This window comes from Pseudophryne corroboree, chromosome 5 (genome assembly GCF_028390025.1).
Source record: "Pseudophryne corroboree isolate aPseCor3 chromosome 5, aPseCor3.hap2, whole genome shotgun sequence".
Lineage (NCBI taxonomy): Eukaryota > Metazoa > Chordata > Amphibia > Anura > Myobatrachidae > Pseudophryne > Pseudophryne corroboree.
Window position 1 is genome coordinate 526,890,659 of NC_086448.1, and position 19,926 is coordinate 526,910,584.

Consider the following 19,926-nt stretch of genomic DNA (forward strand, 5'->3'; position numbering starts at 1 on the left):
TGGGTGCAGTCTGTGCGGTGTGGGACTCTGTGCCACCACACACATTGCACCCATTATAGAAATGCCAGTGGGCATTGATAGTTGGATGTTGCCAATAGAAATGTGCCACTCAGATTTGACTCAGATTTTACCACCAAAATCGGATCTCACAATGAGATAAAATGTCATATTTACCTAAAAAATGTAATCTTTGTCTGTGAAAGGCGACGTTTTGGCAGGAAACAAAGATGATGTTTTCGAGATCCGATTTTGGCGGGAAAATCTGAGTCAAATCCGAGGGGCACATTCCTAGTTGCCAAGGCCAGTTTGTGGCTAGATACTTCCCACCTTGTTTATCTGGTGCTACTATATAATAACTTGGGATATAAGCTATATAAAAATTAAGCATGATTTGGTTAAAGACATCAATGCATACTGTACATCTACAAAGCAGTTGCCAACCTTGTTGATTGTTCAGTGTAGAAAGAAGAATTTGCCTTTCTAGCTACAGCACAAACAGAAGTGTTTTGATTTCATAACATCTTAAAATAACCCTGTGCTATTGTTTGCTTGGGAAACATGCCAATCAATTGCTTAAACTAGTTAACACTTATTGCTCCTATATCTGCAAGAATTGTTTGCCACAGTTTAAGATAATTTATCTACATAGTGCCAGAGAACAAAATTACAAAGCTTTCTAGAAAAATAATATTAACAAAGCTGTTACATTGATACTATAGTATATTAAGCTCTAGCTTTTCTTTTTGTTCAAGATTACTCAGATTGAATTCCTACAATTTTTAGTTACTGATTTATTTGCTTTGTGAAAACAGAGAGCAAGATGAATTTTATGTAAAAAAAATATTTGTCTTGAGCAACACAAGCCTGATCTAACTTTGTACTGAAAAGAAAAACAAAAAATAATCTGATTACTGAACTAAATGGACTTCACTGCAATATCAACATAAACAGCTTGTCCGAAATTATAAGCATAGCATATACAGTACTTGTAGGTAATAATCAATGCTTTATTAGAATGTAAATTGTAATGATGAACTATGGTATGGCACTGCCTGGTGGTAGCGTTTGTTTGACTTGGTGCAGGTAGTGCAAATTTGACAACTGCATAAGAGAAAAGACAATGCAATGCAATTCAATAGGGCCAAATCTTTTATTTCCGTATACAGCAATGTCAGGTAGAGATAGGGTTTCAATTATTCTGCATATAAAATCTTAGTGACTACGAGCCTATCTGCATAACTAGCTTCAAGATTCCATGCTTGGCATGTAAAATAATATTACCAGCAGACTAAAAACTAAGATACACAATGGGCAGATTAAAAAAGCAGCAATTGTTGAAGAAAACAGTCATATATTTCTGAGTATGTGTTCTGAGAGTTTTTCCATTTAATTAGTGATATTCTTTTTTAAATACTTGTTTGAACATTTACAATTACCACAGAGGCTGTCTTAAATGTTTTTAGGGCTCAAGGTGAAATTCTGTTGGTTTTGCCAGCCAGAAGCACAATGTTTGCCACTTGCAAGATGACTACGTCATTTGCGCAGTCAGTCAGTACGTAGGTTGCAGATCTTCCCCCATTTATCTTATATGGATTGTCCCCACCCAGGCTATTCTGGGAGCAGTGCCAGAACAGGGAGTTTTTAGACATGTCCCATCATTATTAGCTCTCTGTTTGGAGGAAGATGCTTAACATTCATCATTCATAATGCTGGATAAACACTAGAAGGAAACTAGAAAACTAGCTGGTAAATAGTCAATGTTATTTGCTATTCACCAGCTGGGTGTTGGAACCTGTCCAATGGGTGTCTAGCTCACTGACTGATTAATGGCCACTCCATTCCAAAATTTGAGTTCCTTATACCCACATGAAGGTTTGCAGTTTTCTGAATGCTAGATAGCATGAGTCATTCACCAACCAGAGTGCTGGATATCAACAATTTGCTGACTGCTCTGTGATTGGAAATGGCTGTCTATACCAGTATAGGTTGTGAGTCACCTAGCAGGTATATATTATTTCTTGCACTTTCTATCCATCACACTGGGAAATTGCATGTGACCGCATGTGACCCTAGGAAAGGTAATACATCTTTATTGTAACGAGATGAGAATCAGAGTTGGAGGTGTGCATTATTCAGTAAATCCACATCTAAAATTGAATTCATTATCTTTCATCATCTTTCGCCCAGCCAAGGTACCCTGTTTCCCCCTACCTACTAGAACCCTCTCTGTTTCCCCCTACCTACTAGAACCCTCTCTGTTTCCCCCTACCTACTAGCATCCTCTCTGTTTCCCCCTACCTACTAGCACCCTCTCAGTTGACAACATCTCAATTTCCTCCATTCCCAAAATCCAATGTTAGGTGTCAACCTTGTCTCTGCTCTACACTCCTTCTACACTCTTATGTCATCCATTTTACAATCCTGCCAATTCCATCTTCAGTGTATTTCCATAATCAAGCCCTTCCTCACCATGGTAGCTAATAAAATTGACTGTGAGGTGTATAACTCAGCAATAAGAGCACAGCAGAGGCCTGATCAGGACCCTCCTCGCCATATAAGACCAGTCTCTACTTCTTGCAGTATGTGTGTCTCAACATTACACAGTGGAAGTGGAGGTATGAGGTGCCCCACCTGTGCGCATGTCTATGCTATTGATATGGGTGTGAGTGACTTAAGCTTTTGATTGTTCTTTCCCTCTGGGAAGTGAAGTACTGTAACAGGTTAGCATAACTTGGTATGTCTACTGTACTATACCGGTAACACATCTAGTGCATAATGGTTCTAATAGCAACTGACATACAGTACTAGTAATTATAAAACATCAGTTACTATTAGTTCCATGGTAATCTAAATCTAGAAATTCTAGCATCTAGAAGTAAATTGTATTGTAGTGTATATGTGTAAATCAGTAGTTTCTGCTGTTTCTATTATTATTCATTAGTGTGGGTATTTTTTGCCTCTTTGCTATGTCATTACAAAAGTTAATCAGGTCACTTACGTATAATCCTCAAAAACACTACTTTGATATATATTATAATTCTTCTGTATTAGAAAACTTTGTAATTAATTAAAATTTGAATGTTTTGTCTGTCTCATCACAAAGATTTCTCCACTGTTATATGTGCCCAATTCAGAACTGATCCCTGTTGTGCAAATTCGCAAGGTGGTCGATTATCGATCGACGGCGCATGCATACTGATTGTAGTGCGCATGTGCAAGGTCAAACTGCGAAAAAAATCCAGCATCTTTTTTTATCGCTTGGTGTACACAAGTTAAATAGTAACATAGTAACATAATAATTGAGGTTGAAAGGAGGCAAGATGCCCATCGCGTTCAACCTGTATTTTGTATTAAGTTGAGTTGATTTTACTGTACCTGCTGAAGAATGTTTTATGACTAGTTAACAACTACAAATCATGTTACACCTGGATTAACAACGTCAATATTTTAAATGTTGTAACCTTGAATATCCTTTTCAATCAGAAATTCATCCAATCCCCTTTTAAATGCATTTACAGAGTCCACCATTACCACCTTCCCTGGCAAGGAATTCCAAATCCTTATTGCCCTAACAGTGAAGAACCCTTTCCTCCATTGCGTACAGAATTTTCTCTCCTCCAGCCTCAGTGAGGGCCCACGTGTCCTAAACAGAGTTCTTTTAATAAATAATTTCTCTGATAACTCTTTGTAGTGCCCCTTTACATATTTGAAGACATTAATAATGTCTCCTCTTAGACACCTCTTTTCCAGTGTATACATATTTAACCTAGTAAGCCTTTCCTCATAATCCAGTCCCTCTAGCCCTTTAATCAATTTAGTAGCTCGCCTTTGAACCCTTTCGAGTTTACCGATATCTTTTTATGCAGTGGTGCCCAAAACTGAACACAATATTCCAGGTGCGGACGTACCAATGATTTGTACAGTGGCAGGATTACATCCTCGTCCCTTGTCTCAATTCCCTGTTTTATGCATGCTAGCACCTTTCTTGCCTTCTTTACTGCGCTTTGACATTGTATACAGTTATTAAGCTTATTATCAATGAGTAACCTCAAATCTTTTTCCAAAACTGTTACCCCTAGACTTTCCCCATTTAATATGTTGGATGCAAGTTTGAATTTAGTCCCGAAATGCATAACCTTGCATTTTTCTATATTGAACCTCATTCTCCATTTAGACACCCAGATTTCAAGTTTAGATAAGTAATTCTGCAGAGACTTCACATCTATTTCTGAATTAATCACCCTACACAGTTTAGTATCATCTGCAAAGATTGACACTGTGCTTTCCAGGCCTATTTCTAGGTCATTGATAAATATGTTGAACAGTAGTGGCCCGAGTATGGACCCCTGTGGTATTCTGCTGACAACTGGTGTCCAGCTTGAGGACTTCCCGTTGACCACTACTCGCTGTACCCTGTTGTCCAGCCAGTTACTTATCCATGTACAAACAGTTTTTCCTAGGCCAAACTCTTTTAATTTGATGATTAGTCTCCTGTGAGGCACTGCATCGAAGTCTTTTGCAAAATCTAAGTAGACCACATCCACTGCTTTTCCTTGGTCAAGATTGTTGCTCACTGCCTCGTAGAATTTAACTAAGTTAGTTTGACATGATCTGTCCCTCACAAACCCATGCTGGTTCTTGCTAATAATCTTAGTGTTTGCAGATACTCCTGTATGCTATCCCTTAGAATTCCTTCCAATATTTTCCCCACTATAGATGTCAAACTAACCAGTCTGTAGTTACCCAGATGATTTTTGGATCCCTTTTTAAATAATGGCACTACCTCTGCTATACGCCAATCCTTTGGCACTATGCCAGATCTAATTGAACTATTGAAACTCAAGTATAAGGGTCTTGCTAGTTGTGACCTAAGCTCCATAAGAACCCTTGGATGAATTCCGCCCGGGCCAGGTGATTTATTAATCTTTATTTTGCATAATCTCTCCCTGACTACTTCTTCACTTAAACAAGTATCTAACCACAAATCCTTACTGTCACTATCGCTATGCACTACTCTCACCGTCAGTTCTTCTCTGGTGAACACTGATGAAAAAAATTTGTTCATTATTTCTGCTTTTGATTCGTCATCATTTAACAATACAAATCCAATCCAAATGTATATTTTATTGGACCTATGTTCTCCTTTTTTAACCTTTTACTATTTATGTATTTAAAAAAAATGTAGGATTGGTTTTACTCTCTATAGCAATTTGCTTTTCGTTTTCAATTTTAGCTGCTCTTATTGCATTTTTGCATCTTTTATTGCATTCCTTGTAGTACTGGAATGAAGCCTCCTTTCCATTAGATTTAAATGCTTTGAAAGCACGCTTCTTTTTATCGATAGCGGCCTTGACCTTCTGTTAAGGTTAAGCCACATCGGTTTGAGTTTGATACTCCTGCACCTACTGCCCATGGGAATACATTTGTGAATATTGCTATCTACCAACCCTTTTAAAGCATCCCACATTTCCGAAGTGTTCTTACCATGAAACAAAACTTCCCACTCAATGTCGTTTAATGCACATCTAAGCATACTGAAGTTAGCCTTCCTAAAGTTAAATGTTTTTGTTGAACTCTTATAGCTATGTTTCCAGAAACTGATGTCGAATGTGATCATACAGTGATCACTGTTACCCAAAGTCTCCCCAACTTTAGTATTTGATATGATGTCCACATTAATAGTAATTACTATATCTCTAGTAGTTTTACACCTAGTTGGGTCCTCGACTAATTTAGATAGTAGTGATCTTTTAACATATTTAAGAACCTGTTGCCCCTAGCTTTAACACATGAATTGTTACTCCAATCAATATCAGGATAGTTAAAATCCTCAATCACTAGGATGTCCCCCAATCCTGCAGCTGTATTGATTTGCTGCAAGAGTTGTTCTTCCTCATGCATGCTAATATCTGGCTGTTTATAGCACGTGCCTATAACTAGTTTTTTTGAATCAATACCCCCACTTGAGATTTCAACCCATAGTGACTTCACATTATCGCCAGTCCCCTCATAAATAACCTCCTTTAAGTATGGTTTAAGAGAGGGTTTAACATAAAGACATACACCTCCTCCTCTTTTGCTTGCCCTGTCCCTCCTGAAAAGAGAATACCCCTCCAAGTTTGCAACCCAATCGTGAGAGTCCTCCCACCATGTTTCCGTAATACCTATAAATTATACTCAGCCTTTGATGCTAACAATTCCAATTCCCCCATTTCACCTGCTAAACTTCTTGCATTTGGAAGCATAGTGTACATTTTAGTTTAGTGGTTCCCTTATCCGCTTGTTTTTTTAAAGGTATTCTATCATGGTTTAATAGAGCCTCCCTAGAGTTACTCTTACTGACTGTCCTTCTCGCTCCCTTTCCACCCCCACAATACTTAATACTGCCCACCTTACTCTTCTCTTTGATCAACCCAGTGTTTTGACCTAAATTCTCTGCCCTGACATAAGTATTTCCCCTTATGCTACGTACATCCTTTTCTATATGCTGTAATGATGACACATAAATGTTGTTAGTTAATGTTTTGGCAATACCTTTGTTAATATCCTTTTTAAAACCCATGCAAATACCCTTGCCCTTGCCAGCTGCTCTTTCCCTCCCCCCTTCTCCGCCCCATTTAGCTCACTACCACCATCTTTACTATTCTCGCTGCATGACCCATAGTTTCTAACTAAACCCTCCCCCCAGGCTCTTAGTTTAAAAGCTCCTCCAACCTACTAACCATCCTTCCCCCCCAGCACCGCAGCCCCCTCCTCATTCAGGTGCAATCCATCGTGACAAAAAAGATGGCGCCTGACTGAGAAGTCCACCCAGTGTTCCAGAAACACAAACCCCTCCTTCCTACACCAGTCTCTAAGCCACACATTTACCTCCCTGATCTCCCTCTGCCTCACTGGGCTAGCGTATGGCACTGGTAATATTTCGGAGAATATTACCTTAGACGTCCTTTCTTTTAGCTTCTGGCCTAAGTCCCTATAATCTTTCTTAAGGACATCCCACCTACAGCTAACTTTGTCATTGGTGCCAACGTGCACCAAGACCGCCAAGTCTTTCCCAGCCCCTCCAAACAATCTATCTACCCGGTCCATGATGTGCCGTACCCGAGCACCCAGGAGACAACAGATTGCCCTATCTGCCTCCATGAGGATAGAGTCCCTTTGTTGATGCCAGGAAGCTGGCATTTAGGGGTGGTAACTGACTGTTTTATGGGAGTGTCAGTAAAAATGCAGGCATGGCCAAGCATTTTCAGGGATGGTGTGTGACGTCAGCTCCGGTCCCGACCAGCCTGTTTTTATTGCACTGCAGGATTAGGTCCTTGGCTATGCACAGACTGTGCAGACTAGAAAAATTATTCGATGGTGAGTGAGTTGCGAATGGATTTGCAGCTGACTTGCGTTCACAGAAATTTTAGCAAGGCGTACTCAGACTTGCACAGGTAAGGTAACTCTGTCTGGTCAGTGACTATCTGATTGCAAACCTCTGCAAATTTGCAGAGGAGCGATCAGATCTGAATTAGGCCCTATGTTTGTTACATGAAGAGAAACTAAATATAATTATTTCACTAGCTCATAAGCTGGATGAAATACTTTTATTAGTTTCATAAATAGATCCTGTTGTGATGTGAAACACTGTAAATTATTGGAAAGCGTTATGAAAGTATAACCTAGTTGAAATAGTGATAAGATGATGCTACATGTAATGATAAAATAAGCTGCAAAATTGTATCCTAAGAGCAGTGGCACCTTCACAGAGGAGGAGGATCGTGTGCAGTCTCCTTCTGGGTCCCCGTACTCTCTAGCTGGCAGCACTCATGACTCTGGATACTAGGGTCCCTGGGAGACCCTAACACTATTCCTAGCACTGTTCCAGAGTCTAGTGCGCATGCGCAGGTCTCCGGGAAAAATACACGGCAGCCATTTTCCCAGTGATTTCTGCAGCACTGCTTCCGCAATGTGGGACTCCGGAGGGTAAGCATTGAAAAAGTGGGTGCAGGGTGTGCGGTATGGGCCCACCTGGACACCGAAGGCCTGTGTGCACTGCAAATACTGCACCCATTATAAATAGATCAGTGTCTAAGAATCCGTAATTCAGTCTAGTTACCTATAGATCAGTTATGAAATTTGTGACACATATAATATCAAATTAATACATTTTTCTGTTAATAACACTAAATTAGAATAAGAGAATAATGGTGACATATCCTAATAGGTATTGTGACCCATATTTTGGTTCTTGACCAATAGATTAAAATAATCCCTGTTCTACCATGTTATTAGATGTCACTTAATTGCAAAAAAAAGAAATAAATACAGACACTTCAGTATATTAATGTACACACAATTGACATCCCTATATAGAGTATATTATAAAGTACATATTGAGTAAATAAAGCCTGCTGCTTAGAAATAATAAGAAATAATATAATTTGACTTTTATTTAGCTATACTCTATATTCATCTATTACCATAGAAAAAAACACAATTAACAAAAAAAAAGGAAACTGAAAAAAACATGGAAATTGAAAAATATTTACAGTATATCTCATGCATTTTGGATGTATTGCTTGAAGAGTGTTTGAAAAAATACAACACCGATTATTCACACTGATGTGTACGGTGTATAAAGTTTTAGCAATTTAGTTTGCATGTTAAGTGAATGGGAACCTGTTGCTCAGTGGCGGAACTAGAGTGCGGCAGGCCCAGGTGCAAAAATCTGCTTTGGGCACCCAAATGGAAAACAAAAGATTTAGGGGAGGGGCCATCAGGTTTCTACAGTTATTATAGCCACATAGTAAGAGTAGAAACCTGACTGGATGCTGCTATATTTGCATCCTGATAGAAAATTAAATATTCTACATAGAGTAGGCTTAATTGCAACAGTGCCCCGATCTTTAGAACACCTTTCCATATACTACACACACCCACTAATAAACCTTTCGTCCATCCATATATTCTATATATAGTACCTCTTACTCATTACTACTTACAGATACCATCGGTGGTGCAAGTAGAAGCATTCTCTCAGTGGTACTGTGTGGTACAAGTTAAAAAATGGGAATGGCCACATGTCACAAGGGGAGTGGCCACTGAAATGGGGGTATGTCAATATGACATGCCACCCATTTCTTGTCACTCTGGAAACATTCCTTTCCATTCCAAATGCATCTTACCTATATAGTGGTTTCTCACAATAGAAAACCTCTGAAGAAATGTATCCTCCCTCCTCAGATAGCATCTTCAGTTGGTATTCCTTATTCATGTAGGAAATTAGGAATTTACATGGTCTGGAAGATGTCTGTTTGTGTAGGAATATAACCAAAGTAATCATCCAAAAACAGAGGTTCAACCAGATTCAGGCCACCTTCTATCCCCTGTGTCTCTCAGTCACACCATCATCTACCCCCATAAGTCTCTCAGCCACACCATCATCTTCTCCCCTGCGTCTCTCAGCCACACCATAATCTTCCCCTTTGCATCTCTCAGCCACACCATTATCTACCCCCCTGCATCTCTCAGTCACACCATCATTTCCCCCTATGTCTCCCAGTCACACCATAATCTTCTGCCCTGTGTCTCCCAGCCACACCATCATCTCTCTCCTGATACTCTCATACAAAATATCATCTTACCACCACTACTCTCTGCCACAACATCATCACGCCCCTGCGTCTCTCAGCCACACCGCCATCTCACCTCTGCTACTCTCAGTCACATCATCATCTCCCGTCTGCGTCTATCAGCCTGCCCCCTTTAATTCTGTGTCTTGCAGTTTGCCCCCCATTAACTCTGTGTTTCTTTGCCTGCCCCCCATTCACTCTGTATCTCTCAGCCTGCTCCCCCCATTCATTTTGTCTCTCAGCTTGCCTTCCCCTCTATGTCCATCATCAGCCTTCCTTCTGTGCCCATCATCAGCCTCTCCTCCTCTGTGTTAATTATCAGCCTCCACCTCTGTGTCTATCATCAGCTTCCCCGTCTGTGTCCATCATCAGCCTCCCTGCTCTGTGTCCATCATCAGCTCCCCCTCCTCTGTGTCCCTCATCTGCCTCCCCCTCTGTGTCCATCATCAGCCTCCCCCTCTGTGTCCATCATTAGCCTTCCCCTCTATGTCCATCATCAGCCTCCTCTATTTCCATCATCAGCCTCCCCCTCTGTGGCCATCATCAGCCTCCTCCTCTGTGTCCATTATCAGACTTCCCCATCTGTGTCCATCAATAGTCTCCCCCTCTGTGTCCATCATCAGCCTACCCCTCTGTGTCCATCATGTTAGCCTTCCCCTCTATGTCCATAATCAGCCTCCCTGCTCTGTGTCCATCAATAGCCTTCCCCTCTGTATCCATCAATAGCCTTTACCCTCTATGTCCATCATTAGTCTTCCCCCGCTATGTCCATCATCAGCCTTTCTCCTCTATTTCCATCATCAGCCTCTCCCTCTGTGTCCATCATCAGACTACCCCCTCTGTATCCATCAATAGCCTCCCCCTCTGTTTCCATCATCAGCCTCCCCCTCTGTGTCCATTATCAGCCTCCCCTCTCTGTGTCCATCATTAGCCTCCCCCCTCTGTGTTCATCATATTAGACTTCCCCTCTGTGTCCATCATCAGCCTCCCCCTCTGTGTCCATCATCAGCCTCCCCCTCTGTGTCCATCATTAGCCTTCCCCTCTATGTCCATCATCAGCCTCCTCTATTTCCATCATCAGCCTCCCCCTCTGTGGCCATCATCAGCCTCCTCCTCTGTGTCCATTATCAGACTTCCCCATCTGTGTCCATCAATAGTCTCCCCCTCTGTGTCCATCATCAGCCTCCCCCTCTGTGTCTATCATGTTAGCCTTCCCCTCTATGTCCATAATCAGCCTCCCTGCTCTGTGTCCATCAATAGCCTTCCCCTCTGTATCCATCAATAGCCTTTACCCTCTATGTCCATCATTAGTCTTCCCCCGCTATGTCCATCATCAGCCTTTCTCCTCTATTTCCATCATCAGCCTCTCCCTCTGTGTCCATCATCAGACTACCCCCTCTGTATCCATCAATAGCCTCCCCCTCTGTTTCCATCATCAGCCTCCCCCTCTGTGTCCATTATCAGCCTCCCCTCTCTGTGTCCATCATTAGCCTCCCCCCTCTGTGTTCATCATATTAGACTTCCCCTCTGTGTCCATCATCAGCCTCCCTCCTCTGTGTCCATCATCAGCCTCCCTCCTCTGTGTCCATCAATAGCCTCCCCCTCTGTGTCCATCATCAGCCTTCCCCTCTGTGTCCATCATCAGCCACCCCCTCTGTGTACATCATCATCCTCCCTCCTCTGTGTCCATCAATAGCCTCATACTCTGTGTCCATCATCAGCCTCCTCCTCTGTGTCCAACATCAGTCTCCCCCCTGTATCCATCATGCCAGTTATGTGCTTCAGCTCTTCTGTGTTCTGAGTTGTGTTGTCTCTTCTGTATTTACAGCAGTGTGCCCCCCACTCCACCTCAGTTTTCCCAGTAATGTGCCCCCCCATGTATGGCCACTAAAGCGCTCCGTCCATCATTGCCCCTTCCCCCCCAGATAATAAAGTTGCCTTCTGATGTTCTACTCTGTCTTGGCAGCATGGCTCGCCCTCCATCCTCAGCTTCCTGCAGTACAGGTCTCCTCTCCAGTGACAGCACGGCGGCATTATTTAGGCAGCAGCGCTGTGATGTGATTAGATCACGTACACGCGACATTGCTCACAGCCCGTCATCCAGCAACAGTATAAAATCAGGGGAGCAGGGGGGAAATGTCAGCAAGAAGAGGCAAAAAGGGCCCTCCTCCCCTTCTTCCAGCCAGACCGCCTCCTCCTTCATCTTTATTGCCAGAGTCCACTGGCAGCTAATTTACAGCTGATAATGCTGCCGACTGTGGGCCCTTTCATAGTGGTGGCCCCGGTGCACTGCACTGGTGGTAGTTCTGCCACTGCTGTTGCTAGTTAGTGTCTAAAACTGAAAGCTGAGTCCTGTGGTATAGTACAAACATACATAAAGCAGACCTTGAAGTCTGGAAAACTGTGAAATGCACTACTTTTTGGATATTTCATAATGCAAATACAGTAACACCGTAGTACATGGTAATATGTAAAAAAAACATTAATTTTTAATACACTTCCAATAGTGCCTCTGAAACATACTACTTTTTGGATATTTTATCTAGCAAGTAAATATCTTCCAGATGACACAGAACTGTTTGACTTTGGACGTAATTATTGTCCAGGCGGGTGACGGAGCGTTGAGATTCACTGTGCCTGTTTGTGAGACCCATGCTATCCGGGAATAATGTGCTGAGAACATGCAGATTGAGCTATAAAAATTTCTGAGCTGAGAGAATTGAACTATTTATACAAACGCTGCTTTTTCCTGGCTTCACTAATAATTCACCTACTATCTGCTTGAATTGCTCTAACACTAAGTAGTTGTATGTGCTTCTGCTACGAACACAAATATACCATCTGTTTAAGCAGGTGCTATGGGGGTAATTCCGACCTGATCACTACTGTGCGTTTTCGCACAGCAGATGATCAGGTACAAACTGCGCATGCGTATGCACCGCAATGTGCAGGTGTGGCGCACGGGTACAAAGCGGCTCTCCGCTAACCGATGATTTGTGCAACGGATCCGTTCGAACGGGCAATCGCAAGGAGATTGAAGGGAAGAAGGCGTTTGTGGGTGTCAACTGACCGTTTTCAGGGAATGTCTGGAAAAACACAGGCGTGTCCATGCGTTTGCAGGGAGGGTTCCTGATGTCAATTTCGGTCCCGTACAGGTTGATGTGATTGCAGCGGCTGAGTAGGTCCTGGGCTGCGCAGAGACTGCACAAAATATTTTTGTACAGCTCTGCTACACATGCGTTCACACACTCGCACAACTAAAATACACTCCCCCTGTAGGCGGTGACTATCTGATCGCAACAGTGCAAAAATCGCTTGCTAATAAGAGATCAAAAGGACATTAAAGTGATAAAAGTGAATCAATTATATTTGATCCATGATAGGATACAAATACTTACTAATCTGTTCTGGATTATTTATACTATCTATATTGTAGTGATATAGGTGGTCATTCCGAATTGTTCGCTCGATAGCAGTTTTTAGCAGCCGTGCAAATGCTATGCCGCCTCCACTGGGAGTGTATTTTAGCTTAGCAGAAGTGCGAACGAAAAGGATCACACAGCGGCTACAAAAAAATTATGTGCAGTTTCAGAGTAGCTTCAGACCTACTCAGCGCTTGCGATGACTTCAGACTGTTCACCCAGCCACGTCTGTGTTTTTCCTGGCACGCCTGCGTTTTTTCGAACACTCCCTGAAAACGGTCAGTTGACACCCAGAAACGCCCTCTTCCTGTCAATCACTCTGTGGCCAGCAGTGCGACTGAAAAGCTTCACTAGACCTTGTGTGAAACCACATCATTCGTTGTAATAGTACGACGCTCGTGCGCATTGCGCCACATATGCATGCGCAGAAGTGCCGTTTTTTGCAAGATCGCTGCGCTGTGCACAAAATCTGCTAGCGAACAACTCGGAATGACCTCCATTATGTCATCCTGTGGGAGGTTTTATGTCAATATTTATAATGTAACACCAACCATTTGTCTATATGTGTGTTTGTTAATAAATGTTGTAATATCTTGTATTTTGTAGAAACAGCACTTCATTTATTTATATTTTCCTTGGTATATGTCATTGAGAGTTTCAGTGACCTCCTGTTTGAAGCTGCAGTTGATCCAAAAGAAGTGTTTATGATAACATTCTTTTTTGATCGGCGCTTAAATTAAACTTTTATTGGTTTACTGATATTTTATTGCATCTCTTACACTTTTTTTTATTGTCAGCAGTCAACTTTATTATATAAATTGGTCCAAACAGATTGATAATATAATAGATGTAATATTTGTTCCCAATATATTTATTTATAATATCATCTGTCATAGTTGGGTTTATTATTTGTTTACATAGAGCTACAGTTAGCATTAGAAACAAATTTTGCTAGAGGTAACAAATTTCCACTTGGACAAACCATGTTTTAATACAAAAGGTGTAAATTACTTTTTTCCATGTAGGTAAAATATTACTTGCCCATGTATGAAGCAGACAAAAACATAGCAGTTTTATGTTTATACCATGATTTTCTGGGTGGGGGGTTCTGCTGTGCTGACCAATCAGCAGTAATCGGCATTAGGGCAGACACTGGGGGACAGTGCAAGCAGAAGGGCCAGAAGTTCCCCCTGAGTGCGGCAGCTCTGGGAATATCTTGCTGCAGCTGACCACACTGTGTTTCTTACTAGTCACACTGTTTGCGACCAGATAACGAACAGCCTGGTTTAGTCACAAATGATGCAACCATGCCAGGCAAGTCGTTACTTCATTAATTGTCAATCTTGGGCAATATATTGCACTAGATGATATAAACATGTAATAATGTGTACTCCAAAATTAAGTGTAATTTTAATTTACAATATGTATGACCCTAGTAGGCTTTGTTTGCATTAACTTTATTAACAACCATTACTTTGCATGTCTTAGTATAGCCCGCAGTGGATTTTTTATTTTTCTATTTCAATCATTTTTATTAAAAATTAATAAAAAACTAGGAAGGGTTCTGAAAGAAATAAGGGGAGGGAAAGTGAAAAAGAACAAAGATAAGGAGATGACAACACATAACAAAATAATACACAGTTGTAAAGACAAATTTACAATATAAATATCTGAGCAAAAGAAATTTGCAAATAAGAAAACAAGATTACCAAGTCTAAGGTCCCAGATCAAGCATTTCACTGTGGGGATTCATTCATAGGTGCATCAGAAGAGGCGAGGCACAAAGGAGCTTTAGAGCAGTTACTCCATCCCAAAATGGGACATAGATATGCCATGAGAGTCATTTGGTGAGAGGGAAGGAAGATAAAGTAGACTAAGATACTTCAGAAGTTTCAATTTTTAAATGCCCTTGCCACCAATAAGATCTGTCCCACTAGAAACATTCAGATTTATGTATAGAAAGTGGGTACCAACATAGGAGAGCAAGAGCCAGATCTGGTGCCATGGGAACTTTAAGATCCTCTGACAATAAATTAAAAACTTCCAACCAAAAAGGGCAAATAGCAGGACAATCACAAAATATATGGAAAACATACCCAGCAGTAGACCAATGTTGCCAACAATACTTTGAACATGACGGTCACATTTTATGAAGTTCAATCAGGGTGAGATACCACCTATTAAGGAGTTTATCATGCATCTTTACATGGTTAGTGCACCTAGAGATGTGGAAGGAGTTTTTATGTATAGAATGTCTTCTCATTGTTGAAGAGTAAAAGTACGAATGAGATCAGATTACCAACACAACTAGAAAGTGGATTTACCAGAAATCTCTGGTTGGAGATATTTGTATCAAAAGGAGATTTCCCCCTTAGACAAACCAGTGGCCAACCTATTCAAAAGCAGTGCCAGCGGCATACGAAAAACATCAAGCAACTTACACATATCTTGCACCCAATGAACAATTGAAGATATTTATAATGGTCAATAGATGGTAGACCAAAATTTGTTTGGAGATGAGAAAAGGGAATAATAATATATTCACAGAGGATATCATCCAAAGTGGATAAACCCCTCGCACACCATACTGTATGTGGAGATGTGGAAATATAAGTGAGGAAGGCAGTATCTGATCGCTCTAAGGAACATATGCTGAGCAGGTTGTCCTCACTAAGACCACGGTAAAAGATTAACATCCCACACCTGAAGAGCAGCAGAAACCACTAGGAGACAATGTGTAGGCAGTAGCTCTCACTTTTGAGGGGTCCAGAGTAGGCCTTGGATAGGAAATCCCAACAAAGAAGCCTACTCAAAATCCACCAAGGGTTTGGTCCCCAGGGGAAGAAACCAATTCTTGAGTTGTGGAAAAATGCTCACTGACTAGTATAGAGGAATGTCAGGGAGGAAGAGACTACCATACTGTTTGGGACATTTATATTTAAAAAAAATTAAGCAGGGGGGGGTTTACATTTCCAGATTTAGGATAACATGACTTTTTTAACATAGTAAAATAATTGTCAGAAAATATATATGGAATAGTGCATAAAAGGTACATTCATTTCGGGAATAATAACTTTTTAAAGGAAGCCACATGACCCAATAAAAAACTTCAAAGGTACTCAAAGTATTGATAAGGGCAGATAAATAGGGGAACAATGGAGTTAAACTAACCTCAAACACATCTTTAATCAAGGCTGTGAATTGTATAACCAAATAATTGGGAGAAACATATTTCCAAGTACAGTATATTGAAATCTCTGTTTAAGAGAGTAAAGTAAATGGGAGGGAAGATGGAGAGGCAAAGCTTCAGACTTTGAGGTGTTCAGTTTATAAAAAGAAACCGCACTAATTTGGTCCAGAAAGCAAATTAGTAACAAAAAGTAAAATGTCTGCGATGAGGCACAATTTATAAGCACCACTTAAAACATGGGTAATTCTGCAGAGGACCTTATTTTTGTGCAAGTGGTTATTGGCAAGAACAAAAATCAGAGGAGAAAGGGAATACCTCAATCTAGTTCCATTGAAGATGGGAAATGCAGTATACAGAAAATCATTACTAAAAATCCTCACAAAGGAATCTTTACGAAGAGTCAAGATACTGTCAAAGATAGACCATGAAGGCCAAACCTGGAATCATGACTATTAGGTATTAAGACCTAATGCCATAATCTCATTAAATAGATCAACTAACAGAGGAGCCAAATCATCACAAAAGGTAATATAAAATTGATTAATAAGGCCATAAGGGCCTGGAGCTTTACTTATGGCATTTGATAACACTTTCAACCTCATCTAAGGACCACTGGGCATTAAGAGTGATTAGATCTTCATCAATTAAAGACGGCAAATCTAGGCCATTCAAAATGCTCTTACAAAAGTTTACAGCCTGTATGCCGGGGGTCTTAGTGGGGATGCAGGCTCATGTGCTCCATGCAGCACTCGATTCATACAGACTGTAGCAGACTTTATAATCAATCTAAAATCCTCACAGCAAAGCACTGCATGTCAAGTGTCTGGATGAATCGAGTGTGGTTCTCATGGTTGATGAGGAGAGAGACAAGTGCAAGCAAGAACACTGTGCTTTGGGGATCCACCACTGCGGGGGACAATGGAGGACGTGTCCCTTTCAGGGCTGGAGCCTGGCAGTAAATGACTCCATTGTCTCCCACAATTCTATTTCTAAGGAGTTGATTGGTTGGTAGTTTATCTCTCTCCACTTAATCACTCTCCAAGGCTTAGTACATCTGCCCCTATATGCTGTAATTTATGTAACTTTAAAATCTCAGATTACATATTGAACATTTGCAATCAATTCAAAAATACTGATTGTTCTGATTGTGAATCAATGACTGCCAGGGGCGCTTTAAGAGAGGAGGAGGCCTGGGTGCAACCTCCTCCGTTCGGGCCCCTCCTCTCTGCCGGCAGTGCTGAGAGTCTGAGCACTAGAGCGCTCAGACTATACTGCGCATGCGCAGGTCTCCGGGAAAATGGCACGGTGGTGATTTTCCCAGTGATTTTTGTTCTGCGCATGTGCAGAACTCATTGAAAATGGCCACTGCGCCATTTTCACAGAGTGTTGTTAACACCGCTGCGGACGTCAGCACGGGACTCCAAAGGGGTAAGTATTTAGAAAATGGGTGCAGCGGGTATGGTGGTGGCCCCATTCTGGACTCAGGAAACCGTGTGCACCGCACACATTGCACCCATTATAGAAACGACAATAATGACTGCATAAACCTTGTTTATTAGTCTAGGAATGAGGCAGGCGATATATCTACAACTAAAAGGCCTATTGAAGATCTGCACATCATCTAGTGTTACTGTGCTTGCTTTTTTGCACATACCTTCCTGTAATAGTATGCACTGAAATTATCTATCTAATTATCTATTCAATCAGATGCTTTTGTACATTTATTGCTCCTTGCTTGCTATACTTTTTTGAGCATTAAGGAAACTATCAAATCTGTACTGCAGAATATTCATCTTATTCCATATTTAAGAATCCCCCTAAAATTCTTGTTGTACTGTATCTCTAACTGCCTCAATTTTTTATTTTATTTTTTTGGGGGGAGGGATGGGATTCAACTGAGGGCGGAAAAAAAAAGGCACAGGGTTATTCCAGCAGCCGCTGTGTTTTCCTATTCAATTAGTGGATTGAAAATGGGATGCAGCAATTTCTATAGAAATCACTGTGTCTTTTTATATGCACCTCCAGAGCACCTCAAGAATCTTTATTTTTAGGAAAACTCACAGGACTTGCTGTAGGACCCCTGCGGCAACCAACCCACCCCCTGCCCCCAAAGACTAATTAAGCAATTGTAACTTACCAATTAGCTTAATTACTCAGTAATTGCTCACCTTCTGAAGCAGTGTCTTCTTCATCCAGCGTCAGGAGTCGGGTCTTCTGCAGCAGTGGTGAGTGTAAAGTGTGTGTGAGTATCTGTGAATGTATGTAAGTATGTGTGAGTGAGAGTATCTTCTGTGTATGTGTGCTGGCTTGGACTGGCCCAAAGGGATACAGGGGAAACCACCGGTGGGCCCCACTGCCTGGGGGCCTACCTCCTACTCTAAGGATCAGGTTCTAGACTGTGCACTTGAATTATACATTATACATATGTTACCTTATACTGGACTATGGTGTATTTTCTACAGTGCATTGTTGCTATTAATCTGTTATTAATCTGGTACATTATGATAATGTACCAGATTAATAACAGATTAATAGCAACAATGCACTGTAGAAAATACACCATAGTCCAGTATAAGGTAACTTATGTATAATGTATAATTCAAGTGCACAGTCTGGAACCTGATCCTTAGAGTAGGAGGTGGGCCCCCAGGCAGTGGGGCCCACCGGTGGTTTCCCCTGTATCCCTGTGGGCCAGTCCAAGCCTGCACACATATACAGATACTCTCACTCACACATACTTACATACATGCAGCAGCTGAATTTACTGTATATATTTATGAAGGGGCCCAGACGTTGCACTCTCTAATGATTAGTCAATCCAATGAGGAGGCAGGCCACACCCCCTCAGCAGACTGGCCACACCCCTAGACATGGGCCCCTACCAAAGCATTCCCCCGGTGGGCCCACCACGCCCCAGTCCGACACTATATGTGTGACCCCGCTGTGTATGTGACCGCATAACTCCATATAGTGTATCCCCCAGCAGGCCTTGAGCCTCCCAGCCGCCCTGGAACTCCCAGCAGCCCCTCTTCAGTGCACAGATGGAGAGGTGTTTTTTTTTTTTTTTTTACTTGCATTGCATGGTTTTCAGCGTTGAAAAATCCATGATCAATTTTCTTTTAATTAGATACCATGGGTATTGGGAGTATGCATACCCACGGTAATCCAAAATTGGGTGCCAGGTAAACAAGGTGTTTTACCTCGCTAAACCACATGCCCAATTGAATTCCCCCTTTTGGGTTCCTCACAAACTACTCCCTTTTTATACACCACCATTTCTTGGAGGATTTGTCCTAGATTTTTAAAGTGCAACTAATAGTAAGTGCAATACATTCCACGCTTTGCACTTAAAATTGACGATTTTAATTTCCAGGTCAAATATGCCAAGAAGCAAACTGCAACATTGTAAATCTAGCCCAAAAAAGCCTGTTGTTTTCCTACCTTAAGTGGGTTATTCAGAGTCAGTAGAAGTTTTGCTAAAATAGCAAAAACTGCAATGGATAAAATGGCATGCTGGGGGCTGCCCAGCACAGGGCAAGGCCACCCAAATAGTGTAGTGCAGCCCAGCAGTTCAATCACAATTCAATTGCGATCCCATCTCAGAAAGTGGCAAATAGAGTTTGAACCTTGTATATGCAGCCAGACTGCATATACAGGGGCGCCACTACCATGTTTCCCGTCGTAGGAAATGCAGGCA